Raw genomic sequence first — 23,330 nt, 5'->3', positions numbered from 1 at the left:
ATTTTCATCTCTGGCATTTCTTTTTTTAAATGTTCATTTATTTTGATAGTGACAGAGAGAGCAGGGGAGGGGCAGAGAAAGAGACAGAGAGACGGAGAGAGCCGAGCAGGCTCCGTGCTGTCAGCGCAGCCCCATGTGGGGCTCGATCTCACCAACAGGGAGATCATGACCTGAGTTGAAATCGAGTCAGATGTTCAACTGACTGAGCTACCCAGGTGTCCCTCTGGTATTTCTTTTTAATTCTTTTTTGGGATTTCCATCTCTCTGCTTATGTTGCCCATCTACTGCATGTTGTCTATTTTTACTATTTAGAGTCCTTAGCACACTAATCATAATTGTCATAATTGCCCTAAATTCTCAGTCTGATAATCCCAACATCCCTGCCAAATCTGAGTCTGGGTCTGATGATTGTTCTATCTCTATAAAATGTAGGGTGTTTTTTCTTCTTGCCTTTAAGCGTACCTTGTAATTTTTGGTTGAAAGCTGGGTATGAGGTGCTCTGTAAAGGGAACTCCAGTAAATGGGCCTTTAGTGATTTGTTAGTAAAGTGTGAGGGGAGAAGTGTCCTACAGTCTACGAGTAGGTGTCAGTCTATGATTGAAGATAACACTGAGAAGATATTTAACAAAATCTTACCAGTTGTTTCTGGGTAGGACAATTTGGGACAATTTCTTATTCACTTTTTGGTCACTTCCAACTTTTGTCTAATGCACATTATTACTTACATTATTAGAAAAAGAAATTACTAAACACTCTTCAAATAACCGCAGGCATGGTGAACTCACATTTAATGGTCAGAATAATTTCTAAGGCATATGTCGTGGGCTATTTGGACAGATGGAGAGCCCGCATGAAGTGGTGCTTGGGGGAAAGACAGCCTCTAAACAATGTGAACATTCTCATTTCAGCCCTGGACAGCACATCTGCTCAGGTGGGAAGAGGAGGGAACCAGCACAGATGCCGGCCCCCACTCTTTCAAGCAACAGGGCCCTGGGATGTTGTTTGCTTTATTTTTCACTATTTTATATCACCTAAACATTCTGTTACAATGAAAATGTAAAAAGCAAACAAAAAAGATGTTATGGGGCGCCTGGGTGGCTCTGTCAGTTAAGCGTCCAACTTTGGCTCAGGTCATGATCTCGCGGTTCGTAGATTCAGGCCCTACAACTCTGTGCAGAGCCCACTTTAGATCTTCAGTCCTCCTCGCTCCCTCCCACCGCATGCTCTTTCTGTCTCTCAAAAATAAATAAACAGGAAAAAAAAGAGAGAGCCTTGAACCCTCATCCCACTCCTTGGCGCTGGGGTCACACATAGTACTTGATTGGTGGCCCACAAAAAGGTGAGCCCAGGGGCACCTCCATGGCTCAGTCAGTTGAGCATCGACTCTTGATTTCGGCTCAGGTCATGATCTGGTGGTTGGTGAGTTTGAGCCCCACCCTGGGCTCTGTGCTGACAGAGAGGAGCCTGCTTGGGATTCTCTCTCTCCCCCTCTCTCTCTGCCTCTCCCCCGCTCTCACTCTCCAGCTCTCTCAAAATAAATAGATAAATTAAAAAAAAGAAAAGGTATGCCCAGGTTCCCTTCATCCATTTTGCCCATTCCCCCTCCCACACTCCCTCCAGCAACTGTTTGTTCTCAGTTATGAGAGTCTTTTATGTTTTTGTCCTCTTCCCTGTTTTTATATTATTTTTGCTTCCCTTCCCTTATGTTCATCTGTTTTGTATCTTAAAGTCCTCATATGAGCGAAGTCATATGATATTTATCAAGACAGCTTTTCTAAGCCAGCACTGAAAATAGAACACAGTAGGAGCATTATAAACATACCTTGAATGCAATTAAATTGACATTAATTTTTGTTTCTCCTAGTTTTTTTTTAATGTTCATTTATTTTTTAGAGAGACAGAGAGAGACAGAGAGCGCTCAAGTGAGGGAGATGCAGAGAGAGAGGGGGACAGAGGATCTGGGCTGAGAGCCCAATGTGATATGCGGCTCAAACTCATGAACCCTGAGATCATGACCCTAGCCAAAGTCAGACTCAACCAACGGAGCCATCCAGGCACCCTTCCTACTTTTGACTTGTAGCTTTTTGTTAAATCCAAGCCCGTAGCCAGACACAGCCCAGGACAGGGCAGCCTGAACACCTGAGGTCAGGAGTGAGGTTGTTGCTGGTGGAGTTGATCTGAGCAATCACAGCAGAGTCTGGGTAGGTGTCAGAGCAAACCTCCATGCTAGGTTTGGTGCCACAGCTGCTCTTCACCTGTGTCCCAATGACCAGGACATGCTCCATCCTGCACACTATCATTTGTGCCCACTTACTCTTATCTGGCAAGCCTCTGTCTGGGCTAATATCTGCACTCTATCTCTAATAAGCCCATCTGAATGACAACACACACCTGGGACTTCTTTCTCATTTCAGTCTTACCCTTGAATCACTTATGACTTGTACGCAAGTGTCAGAAACTCCATTCAAATGGTTTATAAAATAGAATACAAATGGTTTCAGGTATGGTTGGATCCAGCGGTCTAACCCAATACTCTGTTTCTCAGCTTAGCTTTCCTCTGTTAGTGTCATTCTCAGACTGCCTGTTCCCCACTATGCAGCCCTGGCCCACGAGCCTAGGCCAGTGCTAGGAATATTGTTAGGGTTCAACAAATACTTGTGGAATGAATGAATGAATACATGAACAACGGGCTTAGCACTCCAGGTTTACATCCTGTTAGCTTAGCAATTCCAGGAAAAAGAGAGTAGCTCTTTCCAAACCTAAGTCCTTGGGGATAACTGTAATTAGTCTGGCCTGGGTTTGGGTCATATATTTGTCAGAGTAGGCTAGACTTTGCCATGGTAACATGTAATCCTGAAATCTCTTACAGCTTACTCACATCATAGTCTGATGTGTTTGGGACATGAAGGCCTTGCACCAATTAGTCACTATGATGTCCAGGCTCCCCTAATTTTGTGACCGTCTTCAATGTGGAGCTTCATAGGTATCAGAAAAAGGAAAGAGAAAGAATATTCCACATACATTGGGGTGCCTGGGTGGCTCAGTTGGTTAAGTGTCCAACTCTTGATTTCAGCTCAGATCACGATCTCAGTGTTCATGAGTTTGAGACCCACAGTAGGCTCTGTGCTGACAGCATGGAGCCTGCTTAGGATTCTCTCTCTCTGTCTTTCTCTGCCCCTCCCCCACGCATTCGCGTGCTCTCTCTCTCTGTCCAAACAAACAAACTTAAAAAAAACAAAAGAAGATATGTTAAGTTGCAAACCTGAAAGTGACATTCACCACTTCTTTTTTTTTTAATTTTTAATGTTTATTTATTTTTGAGAGAGACACAGCATGAGTGGGGGAGGGGCAGAGAGAGAGAGACACAGAATCTGAAGCAGGCTCCAGGTTCCGAGCTGTTAATGCAGAGCCTGACGTGGGTTTCAAACTCACAAACTGTGAGATCATGACCTGAGACGATGTCAGACACTTAACTGACTGACTGAGCCATCCAGGAGCCCTGACATTCACCACTTCTGCCCATATTCCACTGGCCAGAGCTGGTGCGGGAGGAGAATGAGGTGCTTTGTAAAATTATAGTATTGTAGCTTGCTGTAGGTTTTATGACTCTGGGCTAATCTCTGAGGCCAGGAGGTCTCACTGCTCTAATTGGCCAGGTCTGGGCTGCATGCTCATCCCTAAGGTTGGGGGAGTGGGTCAGCACTTCAAACTTCCTTTCTTTGCTGGCTGTGGAGGAGGCCTGCTTCCCTGGGGGGAGATCAACATGCTGTTACTAGCAGGGGAGATGGGCGCCGGGCAAGCGCAGTTAATGCTGACCGGTAATCCCCGGGTGATGCATCCTGACCTTCCGCCCAGGGCCAGCAGACCACTTCCGAGCATCATCTGCAGGGTCAGGCTGGCAAAGGGGCCCAGAACAACTTTGATTTTATTTAAATTACTCTCAAGTAACTTTCAGACCCCTGTGGTCCATCAAAATCTAATTCAGTGAGACTTGTTTTTAGAACTCTTGTTTTTAGAACAGGCTCTAGACAGGAAAAAAGATTCAAAGTAACACATTAAATACCTAGAGAGTAATACATATGTTAATAACTTTTAGAAACTGATTGTCAAGTTCATGTATAGTGTAGAAAACTTGGAAAATAAAGAAGAGTATTAGTCAGCTTTCACTGAGACATGCTGCAAATGATCCCCCAAATCTTAGTGGCTTATAGCAACAAAGGTTTATTTCTTCCTTGTGCTTTATACTGGCCGAGAGTTGGCCAGGCTCTGTTCTGTGTCTCCATTCCAAGAAGCAGTCTGCAGAATCAGTTCCACTGGGACATGCTGTTCTTGAAGCAAGAAAAACGGAACTGGAAGAACCATGTGCTGGTGTATAAAGCATACATATCACTACTGCCCCCATAGCATTGGCTGAGCAAGTTAATTGCCAAGTGCAATGGCCATGGAGGAAGGTAGCATGTTACTTTCAGAGGGAGCCCCTGCAGAGTCACAGGCCATGGGCAAAGATGTCTCACAGGAAGGGGAGAGCAAAAATTAGAAACACACTAGCATCTATGATAAATATTGGAAAGTATAATATAATTACCACAATCCCATCATCCAGGGATCACCACTGTTACCCTCTTGGGAGATTCCCTTCAGGATCTGTTCTGAAGCAAGTGTAAACTAACATTCCTGTGTAATCATAACTTATATGGATTAATCAAAACAGTGAAACAGGGGTGCTGGGTGGCTCAGTCAGTTAAGAGTCTGACTTTGGCTTCAGGTCATGATTTCATGGTTCATGAGTTTGAGCCCTGTGTCAGGCTCTGTGCTAACAGCTCAGAACCTGAAGACTGCTTCAGATTCTGTGTCTCCTTTCTCTCTGCCCCTCCCCACCTCATACTCTGTCTTTCTCCCTCTCTCTCAAAAATAAATAAACATTAAAAAAAAACCCACTGAAACAAAGGAAATCACACCCAGGTACTCCACTAGTTGACATATCAAACCCCAACCAAATGACTCAGTCACACACGCATCGCCTCCCCCCACCCCGACTCCTCCAGGCAAACCCAGCCTCCAAAACCAAATTTCCCAGACCAGTGAACTGATTCAGCTGGAGAAACAGATTCATTGGCACAACGCTGGTGGAGTACCTATGCTATGCTACACCTTGGTATTTGTTGCCTTAATTGTGTTGATTGGATGATGTCAGTTTAGTCCAATGACTTCATTTGCACAATATTGTAATCTATAAGAAATATAAACTATAGAGAGGGTTACGGGAGGGTGAAATATAAACAGAGGGTTACGGGAGGGTGAAGGGTACTTACCATGGTGAGCCCTGAGTAATGCACAGGACTGTTGAATCACTGTATTGTATACCTGCAACTGTAACAGTGTATGTTAACTATACTGGAATCAAAATAAAAAACTTAAAAAAAAAGATATATATATATATATATTTGGTCATTCAGATGACCAAAATATATATGTCCATGGTTCCTGGCTCACAGCTCTGAAAACCCTTGGAATCTTTTGAGGGAATTGGAACATATTTTGTTATATTGGGTCACCTGTCCTCGGTTCCTGAAAGCGCTTTGCTGCCATAAAGGTGAAATGGGTGTCTTGCTTTTCATGAAGAGCTCCGTTCCACCACAACTTTTGGTTAACAAGGTGACTTTGGAAAGCCGCTAAGGGTGGGGGCTGGTGCCCAAGAGAACCAAGCATGAGTAGAAGGTTGGAACTTTCAGTCCCACCCCCTGATGTCCACGGAGAAGAGAGGGGCGGGAGGTTGAATCTGTCAACAGTGGTCAATGATTTGATCGCTCATACACATGAAATGGAGCCTCCATAAAAACCCAGAAGGTGAGGGGCTCAGAGAACTTCCAGTTGGCGAACCAGAACACCTTCACATGTCACCATGCTGGGCCCAAACTCCACGGGAACAGAAGCGCCTGTGTTGGGGATTTCCCCCTATGTAGCTCTTCCTTCAGCAGTTGATCCACCTCCTTTAATATCCTTTGTAACAAAACAGCGATCTAGTGAGTAAATGGATTTTTTGAGTTCTGTGAGCCACTCTAGCAAACGGATTGAACCCGAGGACTGAGTTGTGGGAATCTCTGATTTATGACAGTTAGTCAGAAGTATAGAATCCCTGGACTTTAGATTGGTATCTGAAACAGAAAGCAGTCTTATGGGACCAAGCCTCAACCTGTGGGATCTGATGCTGTCTCCAAGTACGTAGTGTTAGAATTGAGTTGAATTGTAGGACACTCAGCTGGTTTTGGAGAATAGCTCAATGGTGGGGAAAACATCCACTCTCTGCTTATTGGAAATGGAGCTGAGTCCTAATATGTAAGGGTGCATTTTTTTCTAAATGATATCTATTTTTTATTTTAAACTTATTGAATAAGAATTTTTGTGTGTTGCTAAAACTTTTAAATTTTTAATCTTTAATCTTTATTTATCTTTAATGTTTTTATATATTTCTGAGAGAGAGGCAATTTGAGCAGGGAAACGTAAGAGAGAGAGGGAGACACAGAATCTGAAGCAGGCTCCAGGCTCTGAGCTGTCAGCACAGAGCCCGACATGGGGCTCGAACCAATGAACCGCGAGATCATGACCTGAGCCGAAGTCAGACGCTTAACCGACTGAGCCACTCAGGTGCCCCAAAACTTTTAATGTTTTAAATGTTTTATTTATTTTTGAGAGAGAGAGAGACAGAGTGAAAGCAGGGGAGGAGCAGAGAAAGAGAGACAGACAGACAGAATCCGAAGCAAGTTCCAGGCTCTGAGCTGTCAGCCCAGAGCCCGATACGGGGCTCAAACCCATGAACCTCAAGACCATGACCTCAGGCAGGTCACATAGGCACATCCTGCTATGATAACCAAATTTCAGATTCCCAAGGGTGAAACCAGGTATATCAGCAATCCTGATGTGTGCAAGAAACAATCCTGACAGGTCCTGAGAAGCTGCTACTTCTCAGCAATGCCCCATTGATCTGGGCATACACAACATCAACAATCAGGAACAAAAGTGTTCCGAGGTCGCATTCTCAGGGATTGCCAGTCTTCACTCTTGGTTCCAGGTTCCCTGAGAAACATACAAGGATTGGGCAACCGGACCTATTCTGTTAACTCTTTATAGCCTCGTAAGGAGCTTGCGGGTGGGCATTGCTAACCTATTTACAGATGAGGAAACTGAAGCTCAGGAATACATGGACTTGAACTCAGGGCTGTTGGGGTGGGAAGGCACACACTGACTAAAAACAAGGACTCCAAGGTCTGATGGGCCAGTGTTCCAGTGTTGTTGTGGTTGTTTTTTAATATTTATTTATTTTTGAGAGAGACAGAGCATGGGCAGGGGAGGGGCAGAGAGAGGGGGAGACACAGAATCTGAAGCAGGTTCCAGGCTCCAAGCTATTAGCACAGAGTCCAATGCAGGGCTTGAACTCCTGAATCAAGAGATCATGATCTGAGCTGAAATCCAATGCTCATCTGACTAAGCCACTCAGGCATGTGACCCAACCTCCCCCACTCCCCACTAGTATTGGTTCTGCCTATAAATTCCAGTATTGCTACAAGTAATTTCACCCATATAAGAAAATAAAACAATAGTCTCAGAGGACTGTTCCTAGGAATGCGTGAAATAGCGCAGCAGAAGAGTGCTTAGTATGCATGGCTCAGAGCGTGCTGTTGAGTGATGCATAGATATGCACTCTCAGGATTTCTGTGGTGATGAGGACATAGAATGGCTCACCTGATTCCAGCCAGAGGTGCAAAAATAGCTCTGGGGGAAGTGGCAAGAGACGTACTTTTTAATTTTTTAAATTTTTTATTAAAAAATTTTTAATGTTTATTTTTGAGAGGGGAGGGAGGGACAGAGAACGGGAGACACAGAATGTAAAGCAGGCTCCAGACTCTGAGCTGTCAGGGCCTTATGCAGGGCTTGAACTTATGAACTGTGAGATCATGACCTGAGCCAAAGTCAGACAATTAACCCACTGAGCCACCCAGGTGACCTGAGACACACTTAAAAAAATTTTTTTTAAGTTTTGCTTGTTTGTTTGTTTTTAGAGAGACAGAGACAGCATGAGTTGGAAAGCGGCAGAGAGAGAGAGAAAGGGAGAGAGAGAATCCCAAGCAGGCTCAATGCTGCCAGCACAGACCCTGACAAGGGCCAATACCACTAAACCAGGAGATCATGACCTGAGCTGGAACCAAGAGTTGAACTGAGCCACCCAGGCGCCCCAAGAGACACACTTTTATTCCAAGGGGGCTGCCAAAGCTCAGCCTGAGCACCCAGGCTTTTGCCCCGAGCCCCCAGGGGAACTGCAGATGGGAAAGTCCTGGAAAGGTGATGGTGGCAGCCTCCTGGAACAGCCCCAAGCTGTGGGTCCCGTCTCTGGCATGCCAGCCTCTGACAGGATCCGTGGAGCAGAGGTTGGAGGTTGAGCTCAGCCTGCATATGTAGTGTACTGGCCTGGGGAAGCCTGGCCCACAGGCAGCAAGTTCTCCTCTGCACAGAAGAGGAGTCAATGCCCAGCATCTACAGACTGTTCGAGGCCCAGGCCTGAGCTTCAAAAGCCTCTAAGGGAGGCAAGCGTCGGACAAGGACCTCTGCATCACACACCGAGCAGGGGCAGCAGCGGGGCTGACCGTCCTGGTTTGAGCTACCATCACATCACGCCTTCAGTGAGACAGCCAGCCTGGGGAGAGATGCAGGAGTTGGTGGCGATTGCATAGATTTGGCTTTCCCGGTCAGGTTTCCACCTGGCTTCGCCCCCTGTGAGAAGCTACTGTGAGTCTCTGGATCTCAGTAGCCTCTGATGGGCACAACTTTGTAGAGGAAGGTCACGTGATTCAGAAGGAGGCCGTGCCAGCCAACCCACACCCAGGCCAGATGTGTGTTATCTGATCCTCAAGGTTCATCTTAACATTTCCAGCTCCTTGCCAGCATTTTAACATCTGAAGATGGGTCGCGGAAAATCTGAATTTCCAGCTCCTCTTTAAAGATGGGGGTGTGTGGTGTGACCACACGTAACCCTCAGCCCTGCCCTCCTACAAGGGCCTCCTTCCCGGCTAGGGTTGGCCATGTGCCCAGCTACTTATTCCTCCCCGCAGACAGCGGCTTCTGGGCCTGCTGGCTTCATTGCAGAGGCCTCCGGATGGCGCTGCCTGAAAATGCCGAGCACACCCCACCGGACCGAGGCGTCCCCGGGCTGGGTCTGAGCTCTGGGCCCAGCTCTGCCCTGTCCCAGCTGTGGCCCCAGGCAGGTGTCGTCCCCAGTCCTGCACAGGGAAGGCCCTCTTCCCATCAGCCAGCTGCGGACTGAACAGGATAACTCGGGGTGGGGTGGGGTGAGGGGTGACAGCAGAGGCCCAGAGCGGGGGCTGCCCTGCCCGGTGCTGGACTTCCTCCTTCAGGTCCAGGCCGGGGGCCCCCCAGGGTGGTCTGGACCGGAACTCACATGGAGCAGGAAAGGCCACGGCAGGCTGGCCTTTGTAACTGAGAAGCACTGGTCTGGGGTGCACGGGTGGGGCCCCCCTGGGAGGCCATCACAGAAAGCCATTCTCCTTGTTCTAGGGGGTTGGGGGCAAGAAACCAGGACTGCTGGCTGCTTTGAATCCCTGTGGCTCCTGCGGCAACTCTGGGAAGCAGAATGCAGGACACCAGGGGCCTGTGGGTCGACAGCACTGTGGTCCTTGAACTTGGCCTTCCTCCCCTGGGCAGCCCTTTCTGGCCTCTCTGCCTGGAGTCTTTTCCTTAGCTTTCTTTGGCGAGTTACATCAAGACACAGTTGCAAAGCTTCCTCTTCCCGGAAGTTTTTTCTGACCCACAGCAGAAAATCCCTCTTTCTGCTGGGCATCCTCTGGGCCTTGGACGTTGCCCCACTCTCCCACTGGCCAGGCACTCTGTATTGTGATGGGAGAGTCACACAGCCAGGTTCCCCAGCAGTCCCTGAAAGCTGGGGCCGAGGGCCATCTTCTGTGTCCCTGGAACCCAGGCCAAGGTCTGACATAGAGAGGAGGCTGGTGCTTCTGTGGTTCATGGAGTAGGGCCAGCAAGTCCTCTCCAAGAGGCCCATGTGCCTACGGCCCTTGCGCAAGCCATAGGCCCACCCCAGACGCGCGTGCCCCGTGGCGTCAGGGCCTGTGTGCAGCCGGCCCTGGGGACGGGAGGGGTCTGCATGACTTCAGAGGGTTGTGTTCAGGACGAGTGTGAAGTCATGCTTGTTTATGAGGCTCTGACATGGCGCCCATCGTTTCCTCTGTGCTGGGCCACACAGCACTTTCCCTCCCCAGCCAGCCTCTGACTTATTCTCTGGCATCACACACTGTCACTCCTGCAGCCCATTTCAGCAGGGATGACGGGGTCACAGCTATTTGTCTGCAGTTTGGATAATGAGCATCAAGGAAGCACTTTGGCCTGGGGATGACAGTCCCTCCCAGCAGCTGTCTATCAGGGTTGGCACAGGGCACAGGCTGTGAGGTGCCCCAGGGGCAGCTTGGCATCTCTGTGAGGAGCGCGGAGCAAGCAGAGCTGGGGCCCCAGCAGGGAACTCCTGGAAGGGAATGACCACAGAGATGCAGAAGGGGATGGCCAGCCCTGTGCCTTTTCCTGCCTTTGTGTCTCTGGATCTTCCAGAAAAGAACCTGCAAGGCCCAGATTTGGGTCCCAAGTAAGGGGGACTGGAGAGCAGTCAGAAGGGCCTCAGAAAGAGGGAGGGAGAGAGGGCCCCACATGGGCCAGAACCAGGGAGGAGGGCAAGCAAGCCTACCCTGGAGTTTCTGTTGAGAATAGGAGGGACCCTCAATTTTACTCCATCCCCCAAATAGAGGTCCCTGAGGAAAATGCCCTCAGGAACCAGATAATGAAGAGACAGACAGACTTCACAGACTAGAGAGTGCCTGCCCTACCTAAAGGCATTCACATTCATAAAGGTTAAAACACAAGTTTGATCTGATGTTTGCCAAGCATACCTTTGGCCTCAGGTATGTGGGTGAGGGCACGGAGGAAGGAGAGCTTTCTGAGGCCTGTGAGGGCACGGCTGTCGTTGAGAAGGACTGTGAGGAAGTTAGAGTGGATGGTGCTGAGAGGATGAGGGTGAAGAGTATTAGCCTGTCTGCTATAATCTAACACTCTGTTGCCTTGGAACTGTCTTATTTCTGCTCTGGGTGGTGTCCACTGTGGTCCTAACTTTTCAATAAAAGTGATGTTTCTTTCTTTTTTTAAAATAAATATTTAATTTTGAGAGAGTGCAAGTGGGAGAGGGACAGAGGATCTGAAGTGGGCTCTGCCTTGACAGCAGACAGCCTGATGTGGGGCTCAAAGGCATGAACTGTGAGGTGGTGGCCTGAGCCGAAGTTGGAGGCTCAACCAACCGAGCCACCCAGGTGCCTCTAAAAGTGATGTTTCTTGGGGCACCTGGGTGGCTCATTCGGTTGGGCCTCCAATTTCGGCTCAGGTAATGATCTCTAAATTCATGAGTTTGAGCCCCGTGTCAGGCTCTGTGCTGAGAGCTCAGAGCCTGGAACCTGCTTTGAGATTCTGTCTCCCTCTCTCTCTGCCCCTTCCCTGCTCATGCTCTGTCTCTCTCAGTCTAAAATAAATAAACATTTAAGAAAAGTGATGTTTCTATTGAAAACAAAACAAAACAAAACACTTTGTTGGCCAAAATGGAAGCTTAAACATGCACACGCATGCGCGTACACACACACATGTACACACGCACAACACATGCACACACTGTCCCATTTGGCACAGTAACTTTATGGTAACTGGCAAGAAGCCTGACAAGTCCTCACAACTTGAGAGTGAATTCTTTTGTCAGCAAGAGCCAGGCACTATGTCAAGCCATGCTGAAAAACAAGGAATTTATTGTGAAGATAGCATGGGTGGACAGTGGGGGACGTGGTCTAGCTATTCTCTGCCTCCTGCTTACTCATTTTTTCCTTATAGAGGTAGAGTTTACATACAGTAAAACGCATAAATCTTAGGTACACAGGTGGTAAGTTTTTATCTGTGCCTATACCCACATTGAAAGTTAAAAATCCATGAACATGGTATATCTCCCCATTATTTAGGTTTTTATTAATTTCCTTCAGCAATGTTTTGTAGTTTGTAGTGTAGAAATTATGTACATTTCTCATGAAAATTAAAATGCTTTATTCTAGGGGCGCTTGGATGGCTCAGTCAGTTAAGCATCCGATTTTGGCCCAGGTCATGATCTCGCAGTTTGTGGGTTCGAGCCCCACATCAGGTTCTTTGTGGGCAGCACAGAGCCTGGAGCCTGTTTCGGATTCTGTGTCTCCCTCTCCCTCTGCCCCTCCCCTGTTCATGCTCTATCTCTCTGTTTCAGAAATAAATAAAAATTATAAAAAATGCTTTATTCTATTGTACATAAGATTTTTATACCACTTTGTAATGGCAATTGTCACAGGTTCCTCTCTCAACTATTGTGTACATGTTTTCAATGCAATTTTTAAAAGGAGCCACTCTGATTGGCCCATTCAAAACCACAAGCTTCCTAAGTGTAATCTCCTTTGAATCTGGGGACCAACCTGACCCCATTACCAAGCACAACATATTCCTTCCCTGAGCAGAAAGCTTCAGATGTAATGTTTTTTCATGGAAAGTGTGTGTGTGTCAGCTTCTATGATTGACATGCCACAATTCTGTAGGGGGTTGGCGCCACCTGCCACCTCCAAAAGACACACTCTCCTGGAGCTTTAGAATGTGGCCTTAATTGAAATAAGAACCTTTGCATAAGATAAAGCTCTTGAGATGACATCATCTTGGATTAGGGTGGACCTTAAATCCAATGGCAGGGGCCCTTACAAAAGACATAAAAAGAGAAGAGACTCAGAGAGACACAGAGGGGAGATAGCCATATGAAGATGGAGGCAGAGATTGGAGTGATGCATCTACAGGCCAAACAACACCAAGGATTGCCCACAGCTACCAGAAGCTGGAAAAGGCATGGAATGGGTTCTCCCTCACAGCCACCGAAAGGACCAGCATCAGCCGACACCTCCATTTGAGACTTCTGGCTCCCAGAACCATGAGAGAATAAATTTCTGTTCTTGTAAGTCATCCAGATTGCAGTAGTTTGTTACCACAGCCCTAGGAAACCAGCACAGACAGAGAAATGGCAATGCCAAACTGATGGATGATTACAGCTAGAATACCTGGTCCAGTGAAACACCTGCACTGCAGAGGATGCAGGCAGAACCACCTCACTCTCACACTACCACACCTTTCCCTCCATGTTGCAGGGACTGTCTCCAAACATCAATGGGGCCACCCTCATGCTGAGATTCCTATAGTGGAAAATGGTGGTGGTGGGGGAGGCTGTTGGCCAGTTCCCTTGCTGTCCTGTGTCATGTTCTTCCAGCCCCTACAGGGTTGGGGAGAGAGGAGAGGTACTGTTTTAACTTGGTGTTGATTTTTTCTGGAAGTGGCAGGTATCCAAATGCTAATTATTTCCCTGGCTGAGTGCCTCTGGGGTTCCCTCAGCCACTGCTGACAGTGCAGTTTCCTTACACTGGCAGTGCCTCCCTTTGTTCGCTGTGAAAGACCCTTCCTTTGCTCCTGATCTGGAAGTTCACTCTGCAGACACCCTCTTGGGTCTTGGCAACTCAAGGTCAGCCACCTTCCAGAGATCCAGTGACCATGGGAAGCTCACTCATTTTGCTGTGCCAGACTCTAAATACAAGCCATTCCCAACATGTTGTTTTAGTTAAAGGGACTTTAAAATGAGATTTAACATCTGGTAGGTCAATTCCTCCTAACCATTTTTATTTTAATAATTCCTTGTATACTTATTCTTTGCTATCAATTTTAAGTCTTTTGTCCAGCTCCCTATCTATTGTCCTATCTCCATCCCCCCATCCCTCCAAAGCCAAAACACATTAAACTTATATTCTAACTTGGCAGAGGTTACATTTTTATGGTATTACATTTTCCCATGCAAGAATTTTAATTCTATCTTTTAAACATTTGAGACTTTCTATTCAATTTTATAGGCTTTCTCATATAGGTTCTGTATGTTTCTTTTAAAAATCATTTCTGGGGTGCCGAGGTGGCTCAGTAAGTTGAGCATATGACTTCATTTCAGGTCATGATATCGAGATTCATGGGTTTGACCCCTGCACCAGGCTCTGTGCTGACAGCTTGGATCCTGGAGCCTGCTTCGGATTCTGTGTCTCCCTTTCTCTCTGGCCCTCCCCTGCTCATGCTCTATCTCATCTCTCAAAAATAAATAAATATTGAAAGTTTTTAAAATACTTTAAAACTTATTAAAAGTTTTAAAAAATCATTTCTAAGATTTTATAGTTATTGTGAATGCATTCTTCTTATTTTCCTTTCTAGCTGTTTTAGAAAAAAACAGATATTTCTTATATATCATATTTTAAGCTGCCTAAATTCTCTTATCGATCCTGGTAGTCTATTTCCAAAACCGTCTTGGCTTTTCTGGATATACAGTAATTTTATTTGCAAACAAAGAATTCTGTCTTTTTCCCCCCAATATGACCAATTATTTTCTTGCACTATTTCTTTAGCAAGAATCTCTAAAATAGTCTTCAGTTTAATGATGATGACACCATTCCTGGTAATTTTAGTGAAAAGTGGTTTCAACCTATTAGTAATTAGTATAATATTTACCTTTGGTTTTGATAAATATGTTTGTCTTAGTTAACATTTGTTTCTTCTATTTTTATTTTATTTGGCATATTTATTAGGAATGATTGGTAATGAGCAGCTGTGTGGCTCAGTCAGTTGAGCACCTGACTCTTGATTTTGTGATCTCATGGCCCAGAAATTGAGCCTGGGTTGGGCTCCAGGCTCAGAATAGCATCTGCTTAAGATTCTCTCTCTCTCTCCCTCCCTCCCTCACTCCCTTCTGCTGTTCCTCTCCCAGATGTACCTGCATTCTCATAAACCCACTCTCTCTCTCAAAAATAATAAATAATAAATTAAAAAAAGAACAATTGCTAAATTGTATTAAATGCCTTGTGAGGAGAGTCACATGATTTTTCACCTTTATGTAAATGTTCTCTGACCCTGACCCTGAATAACTTTTCATCTTTGGAATAAGCCTTGTTTGATCATAAGATATAGATAGATATAGATATAGATAGATACATAGATATAGATACTGGTTTCAATTTTCTATCAACTAGCCATAAACTGATTATAATCATAAATAAAAAGAAAATGGAAGTAAAATTAAATTCTATTTATATACCATTGTCTTTGGGGGGCTAAACAGTGTAGTGGTTAGAGGACAGACACAGGAACCAGCCTTGCTGGATTTAAATACCAGCTCCACTCCTGAATGTGCCAGATGAGAAGCTACATTTCCCAGCCTTACTTGCAGATGGAGGATGGCCAATGAGCTGTAGGTAGAACTACGTCTAGAGACCTTTTGAGAAAGCCTGCCCTTTCATACTTCTGTTCCTTACCTTTCCTCCCCCTTCTTTCTATCTAGAAACTGGATGTAATGGCTGGAGGCCCAGCAGCCATCTTGTAACCTTGGGGATGAATGCTATGTGGAGCAGGAAGATGGAAGGAACTGGTCCTGGTGACACCACTCCAATCATAGCCTGAAGAGGCCCAGACTACTATTACATGAGACAAAAATGTATTTTGGCCTTGTTTAAGCCACTGTCATTTCCTTTCCCAGCTGAGAGAAGTAACAAAGGAGCCAGATCACCTTACTGCAAGAATAAAAGTGTGACAATAAGCCACCATGCCCAGCCCCTTCCACATGCCAGGGGTCAACCCTGAGGAAAGCAGGAGGGGGCTGTAGAGGTGTCCCAGGCCTGTGCTATCCAGCCACTTAGCTCACATGAGAATGCAGGAGGTATCAAGCTGTTGTTCTGGGAACCCCCAGACTGTCCACTACACCTAGTCATCTTTGGGGATTTCCCCAGACAGCCCCCCAAACCTAGCCTTCTTGGGACCAAAAAGCTGATGAATGTCTTCAAACCCATCAACACCCAGCTCCCCTGTGCTCATATCCCTGCTCACTAGCCCCTCAGCCAAGACCAGGGCACACCTCCCTCCTGCAGAGCTAGGTCTCATTGCAAAGCAGCTGCTATCTCCATGGGGGGAACAGTTACCCAGGGTCAGAGGCCCTGCCTGAGGACACTGGGCCATGTGCAGCCAGAACCTCTGGGCTCAGGGAACTTGGCACAGGGTAGAACAGGGACAATCTCGAGTATGCTCTTCAAATTTCTTAATGTCTAACATTTGTTCAGAACCACTGGGCAGACACTGTCCTCCCAAAGTCTGAAGGTCTGATGCTTCTACATGCTTTTCCAACCCCAGATGTTCACTGTTGGCTGGGAGTGTGTCCCAATCTTCACCTTTGCAGAGATACTACCCCTTTCCTGTGAGGACACTGACTCTCACCAAAAAGGTGTCTTCTCCCGTGTCTGGTGTTTCTCAGCAGCACAGGCTCTGCCCTTTACTTCTAGTAAGAGCTTCTCTTCCATCCAGCTCCCTGCACACCCAACCTCCCAATGTGGCTCACACCTGTCTCCCAGTTTGGGAGGGCAGGATTCTCTCAGGGACCTTTGGGATGCAAATGGCATACAATCATGTCAAACTGCCTAAAATAGCAAAGGGAATGTAGCGATCATGTACCTAAAAAGTCCAGGAGTGGACTTCAGGTGAGGCTTGCTCTAGCCTCGCAGAGACTATCACCAAGAACCCAACTCTTATCTCTGCTCTTCCTTCCATGGTGATTTCATTCTTCAGATGACCCTCAATCCTCCAGACTCTTCTCTGATGTTAACAAAATCACTTTGCCAGTTCTACACTCATGTCCTTTCCCCACAGAGGTCTCTTCTTGAGGTCCCCCAATCAAGAGAGGAAGGGTTGTGGTCCAAGAAATCTCAGCAAACAGTTGACATTGCATTTGCCCTTGTGACTTGATGCAACAGTCTTGATGGCACCTTCCTAGGGGTGAAAGTCATCTTGGATTTTCCTTTGCTGACCTTGCAAACAGAGAAGAGCAAGCGACCTGGGCACCAAGGGTACTCAGCCACTGTCCCCACTCCAGAACCCGGTGCTCACTCCTGCTCCCTGGCCTCACTGGGGCCAGAAGTCTGAAGGTAGCAAAGGTGGGAAGGCCTTGGGGACATGGAGCCCCAGGGCATGGGTGGGTAGGACTCACATTGGAGGGGTGAGGATCCTGCTCACAAGCTTCTTCTGAAGGCTCCAACCTGTGGCCAAATCGGCCCAAAGGAGGCCTGGGCCAGGAGAGGAGGCCGCGGAAAGTTCTGTGAGGGGAGTACCTGTGGGCGTGATGGTCATGGACACTGAGAGCATCCCAGAGTAGGCCTTGAAGGAGGGTTGAGGGGTAGTGTTTGTCACAGAGGGCACGACCTAAAAAGGAGGGATGCAGGGGCAGGGACAAGCTGCAGAGACGAGGCTGCTGGGTCCCTCCAAGGGACACATATGACACAATCAATGGTGTCGCAGGGGTGGGGTGCACAGGGCAGGCCTCAGGGCACGGCCCCAGCTCCCAGAGCAAGTGATCCACTGGGCACATCTGGATCTTTCTCAGTGTCAAGAGGCTACGTCCTGACCACGTGGCCCTTCCAGCAACATTTTCCACCCTCCCAAGTGTCCAGTCTCTCCCCCACCCCTGCCAGCCTGCTGGGGCTCCCAATGCCCTGCCTGGTCTGGCTGCTCAGCTGTGCACCAGGATGAGTCTGGAAGTCATTAGTGGAGAGCGGGGCCCTTGCTGTCTGCTCCCAGCTGGAAAAGCAAACAGAGCTGGAAGTGGGAAGCATGAAAGGGTCCCCAGTCCTGGGCCAGGGTGGAGTGGGAGGGGGATAGGGGATGACACACAGATCTGGGGGATGTGGGCATCCTTGCAGAGGGTAAAGAGGCCTGGGTCAGTGTCTGCAGAAGTGTGTGTAGGGCAGGCATTGATGAGGCACCCACAGGTCAGGTGGCCACAGCTCCGTGTTGTAGGCATTGCCATCCTCCCCTCACTGAGGAGGGTGAAGACTCAGAGAGGTCAGGGGGCATCCCCAGGGGGACCTGGGCACGGCCAGAGCAGACCTTCCTGAAAGCGTCCTCTGGCCATTTTGATACTGAGACACTGGGGGCAGGGACCCACTGAGAGGATGGAGCAGAGAGGTCAGCAGGGGCAGGATGCGGAAAGCCAGGCCAAGAAGGTACCAAGGGAGGAATGCTGAGTCCTGGCCCACGGAGGGTGTGGACAGGGGCACATCCCAGACCCTCTTACTGCCCTGATAAATGGCATCCCTTGAACTTTCCTGTTGTGCACGAAACCCAAAAGTTCTGGTTGCCAAAGTGAGCTTGTGTGCAGGAGAATGTGCAGGGATGGGGCGGGAGGGAGACTCCGGCCTCGCTGCTGGAGGACCAGCCTGAGGCAGGTGCTCTTGTACCCAGGGCTTCCTCCTGAGGTGTCACCACCACCTGGGGTACTGTTAGCCCGTTTTACAGAAGGGAAGTGACTAGGAAGTGAGGTCACCTGGGCAAGGTCGCAAGCTGGGGCCTCCAGCAGCAGGACTCCCCCATCCAGGGCCTCAGCCTCCCTCCCCGGATCCTGGAAATGAAGTGGGGAGCAGTGCAGATGTCTTCCCATAGAGCCTCCTCTGAAAACCTGGGAGTGAGGACATCAGTCTGCAGGACTGCAGCGAGGACGCATTTATGCTGGGATCAGAAAGCCCCACTCCCTCCCACAACCACCCCCCTCCACCTCCCAGCCCCCTGCATTCACCCCCCCACACCCAGGATGCTGGCCACTTTCTCCAGCACATTCTTGGCAGAATCTTGTTCCAGTCCCCCAGAGGCGGACTTTTCCCAGTGCCTTCCTGTTCAAGTTCACGGGCACAGGATGCGGACTCACACTTGAAAGGAGCAGGTGGGTGAATTTGGCTGAACAAAGTTTCTTTTCTTCCTCCACAAGAAGAGCTAAGGCCAGACCTTGGGCTCCTCACTGTGCAGGGAGGGGTTCGGCCCAGCCAAATTCTCCACTGGAAAAAAAAGAGCACAGCATCCTCAGACACGGGGCTTCTCCCGTTCAGGGACTCGGAGTTCCAAGTTTCATACCAGTCTCCATGTTCATCTTAGAATTTTTGGCAAGGACTGGCGTCAGGTTTCCAGGACAAGAGGCCTCACACGTGTCACCAAGATGGCTCCAGCGTTCTCAGAGCTGCTTCCCTCACTCCTAGATACGGCCCTGAGGACAGAACACAGGAAGCAGAAACACTTGCTGGCGTTCCTCCCAAAAAAAGAGCTTCTTAAAGTACTTGGTGAATTTCTTCTTTATTTTTTTTTTTGTATTGCTTTAGTTGAGTGCAGTGAATCATGCTTTCATAAAACATAAATGCAAACTAGTTATTTTCTTTACAAAATGTTTAATGTTTATTTATTTTTGAGAGAGAGAGAGAGAGAGAGAGAAGAGAGTGAGCAGGGGAGCGGCAGAGAGAACAGGAGACACGGAATCTGAAGCAGGCTCCAGGCTCTGAGCCGTCAGCACGGAGTCCGACGCGGGGCTCAAACTCACCAACTGTTAGATCATGACCTGAGCCTAAGTCAGATGCTGAACCGACTGAGCCACCCAGGCACCCCCCCCAAAATAGTTATTTTCAAAGGTAAGTCCCTGATTGGGTTATTTGGAGATTTGTTTAAGAGGGAATATGGGGAAACCATTTGGAAGTATCTTCATGTATAAGTAGAATCGCCCCCTTTTTACCATTGTGAGAAAAATATAAGAAGATTCGGTTCTTTTTTGAAAACTTTTTTTAACATTTATTTATTTTTGAGAGACAGAGAGACACAGAGCATGAGCAGGGAAGGGGCAGAGAGAGAGGGAGACACAGAATCTGAAGCAGGCTCCAGGCTCTGAGCTGTCAGCACAGAGCTCGATGAGAGGCTTGGACTGTGAGATCATGACCTGAGCTAAAGTCAGACGCTTAACCAACTGAGCCACCCAGGTGCCCCACAAGTGTCGTTATAAAAGACACACAGAGGGGGGCATGGACACAGAGGAGAAGCCCTGTGGCAGAGATGGGAGCCATGCAGCCATCAGCTGGGTAACGGGAGCCACCGGCTGCTGGAAAAGGCACGGAAGGACCTTGCCAAAGGGCCTCACAGGGAACATGGCCCTGCCGACTCCTTGATCTTGGCCCGGTGAGGCTGATTTCAGACGTCTGGCTCCAGAACTGTGTGAGGCTGTGTGTTAAGTCATCCACTCAGTAGCGATTTGTTATGGCAGCCACAGGAAATACATACACCATGGCAAGGAGCCCGCGTCGACGTGGGGCAACCAGGGTGGGGGTGTGGGGGTCACTCGGTGATGCAGCCACTCCTCAGTGACACCCAAGCCCATCGGACCAGACCAAAGCCGAGGTTTGCCGTGTTCACTCACCACCTGGGTGTTCCTTTAATGTCTCACTTTGTTTTCATGCCAATACACTAGTTTAAAATGCAATATTAGGGGCACCCGGGTGGCTCAGTTGGTTAAGTCTGACTTTATTTATTTTTTTAAATATTTTATTTATTTTTGAGAGAGAGATAGAGACAGCATGAGCAGGGGAGGATCAGAGAGAGAGGGAGGCACAGAATCTGAAACAGGCTCCAGGCTCTGAGCTGTCAGCACAGAGCTCGATGAGAGGCTTGGACCGTGAGATCATGACCTGAGCCGAAGTCGGACGCTCAACTGACTGAGCCACCCAGGCGCCCCAAGGGTCTGACTTTAGCTCAGGTCATGATCTCACGGTCCAAGCCTCTCATCGAGCTCTGTGCTGACAGCTCAGAGCCTGGAGCCTGCTTCAGATTCTGTGTCTCCCTCTCTCTCCACACCTTCCACACTCACGCTCTTTCTCACTCTCGAAAAATATAATGAAATAACAATGTGATAATAGATCACTAAATTAAATATAAAACTAAATTCATTTTCCATATGTAGAAGGTAACCATGAAAATAAATTCAAGGAAAAGGCTCCATTCTCAGGTCCTGCTCTGCCATCCACCCAGCTGTCTGAGCCTATGGCCTCCTCTTTGTATCTAAGACCATGAAATAGTGCTAGTATCAGAGGGGCGTCAAGGTCATCAGCATCAGAGGGAGCCTGTCTCACACTGCCACTCCTTGTTCCTGTGCCCCTGTGGTCAGCATGGCTCCGTCCCACACGGCCCACATCCAGGCAAGCAGGGCCCTTCCTGGGGTAGGCGGGGTTTGGGAAGGGGCACATTAACCACGCTGGGACCTGGGCTTGACCCCAAAGGGCCCCCTGGGAATGAATGATTTAAATTGGTACGAGCTTCTCCCTTGGACAGTGGACAGGCCAGGAATGAGCCCAGTTTTACTGGGGTTTTGAGATGTTCCAATATAGAGTGAAATGTACCAATATTTAGTTACAGATTGGTTTTGCTTGGCATGGTTTTTGAATCATGTGCACACATGAGTCTGACTTGAATTTTTTAAGACACAGGGAGCATGCAAAGGAATGACCCCATGGGCATACTCGCATCCCCAAGTCCTGATGGCCCCACCGGCTTGGGCGGGGTTGGGGGAAAGGGTCTGCGTGATGGAATGGGGTAGGGCAGCGAGTCCCTAGGGAGGTTGTGGGCTCAGAAGCTTGTCAGGTGCAAAGTCACAGGACACTGGGCTCTCCAGCCATGAACTCAGAAGGGCAAGCAGTGAATGCCAGTGACTTCAGTTTGCCCTGAAGAGCCATTCTGTGCCTTGTTTTGTGCCCCAGGTGCCTAACCTGTAAGGTAAATCATAAACCAACAGGCCTACCCCAGCGAAGAGGTCAAGGTATTTCTTCTCAATGTCCCCTCCCTGCACAATCCTCTAGGACTGGCTATGTTCCTCTGCCAGAGGTCACAGTTCCTGGTTGGTGGCCCTTCCAAATAGCCCTTTTCTTCCCAGGTTTCTGATAATGGCACTGCCCAGGCCCCTATGGGCAAAGGATGGTAGCAGCACCTGGCTATTACCAGCTGGGGCACTGTACTCTCCCTCATGTTTTCCTGCCTCCTCTACCCAGCCCTGCCGAGCCCCTCTATTACACTTACCCTATTTGAAGGTGCCTCACGAAGCCTATCCTCCGAATGGTCTCTGGGATCCGGTTGTTCGCCTATTTGAGGAACACACTGATCACCCCACCCCCAGCCAGGAGAGCAAGGGACATGGGACACATGGCAGGGAATTGACCCCATTACAAGAAAGAAATTGGATTGTTGTACACAGTGGGAACAAGAAGGACTCCGTGTGAACCTAGAGGATTCCCTGGGGGTGCCTCCTAATACCCCTGGCCTAATAGTACTGGTCAACGTTAGAACCCAACAGCCTGCCAAGAAAGGACTCAGATGCAACAGGAGTAAAGACTTGGAAAAGATTCATCAGAGAAAGAACCTACCTGGTCAAGGTACTGGCAGAGGGCAAGGGGGATGCAGAATGGGCAGTGGAAGAAGGAGCCCTGACTGTCAACTCAGGTCCCCTGACCGGCACAAAGCAAGGACTTGGGCAGGTATGTCATCAGTTTTTTCTCCACTGCTCCATCCCACACTTTTTCCTATTATCACACATGAAAAACATGGTTGGTAGTAAGCATTTTAGAATCCCAATGGGATCAACTAAGGAACCACATCCCTCCCATAATAATGCTATAGCTGAGGCCCATGGACCAAACCCCTAATGCCACCTGTTTTTGTAAATAAGGTTTCAATGGGGCACAGTCACGTTCATTGTTTGTGTATTGTCCATTGTGTATTGCAGTGAGGTCAAACTGCAACAAGAACAGTATGGCTCACGAAGCTCACATATTTATTACCTGATCCTTTATAGAAAAAGTTGGGCTGGAAATGATGCGGAGAAAAAGGAACTCTCATGCACTATTGGCGGGAATATAAATTGCTGCAGCCATGACTGAAAACAACACAGAGGTTCCTTCAAACATTAAAAACAGAACTATCGGGGCGCCTGGGTGGCTTAGTCGGTTAAGCGTCCGACTTTCGCTTAGGTCATGTACTCGCGGTTCGTGGGTTCGAGCCCCGCGTCGGGCTCTGTGCTGACTGCCAGCTCAGAGCCTGGAGCCTGTTTCAGTCTGTGATTCCCTCTCTCTCTGACCCTCCCCTGCTCACGCTGTCTCTCTCTCTCCTAGAAATAAATAAAACATTTAAAAAAAATAAATAAAAACAGAACTATCATGTGATCCAGCAAAACCACCTCTAGGTAATTATGGAAAGGAAATGAAAACACTTACTCAATAAGGTATATGCACCCCCGTGTTCACTGCAGCATTGTTTACAATTGACCAGATATGGAAGCACACTAAGTGCCCACCGTTGGATGA

Source organism: Crocuta crocuta, unplaced genomic scaffold (assembly GCF_008692635.1).
Source record: "Crocuta crocuta isolate KB4526 unplaced genomic scaffold, BGI_CrCroc_1.0 scaffold218, whole genome shotgun sequence".
Classification (NCBI taxonomy): Eukaryota; Metazoa; Chordata; class Mammalia; order Carnivora; family Hyaenidae; genus Crocuta; species Crocuta crocuta.
The sequence above is the reverse complement of the archived record's forward strand: the minus strand, read 5'-3'. Positions refer to the sequence as shown.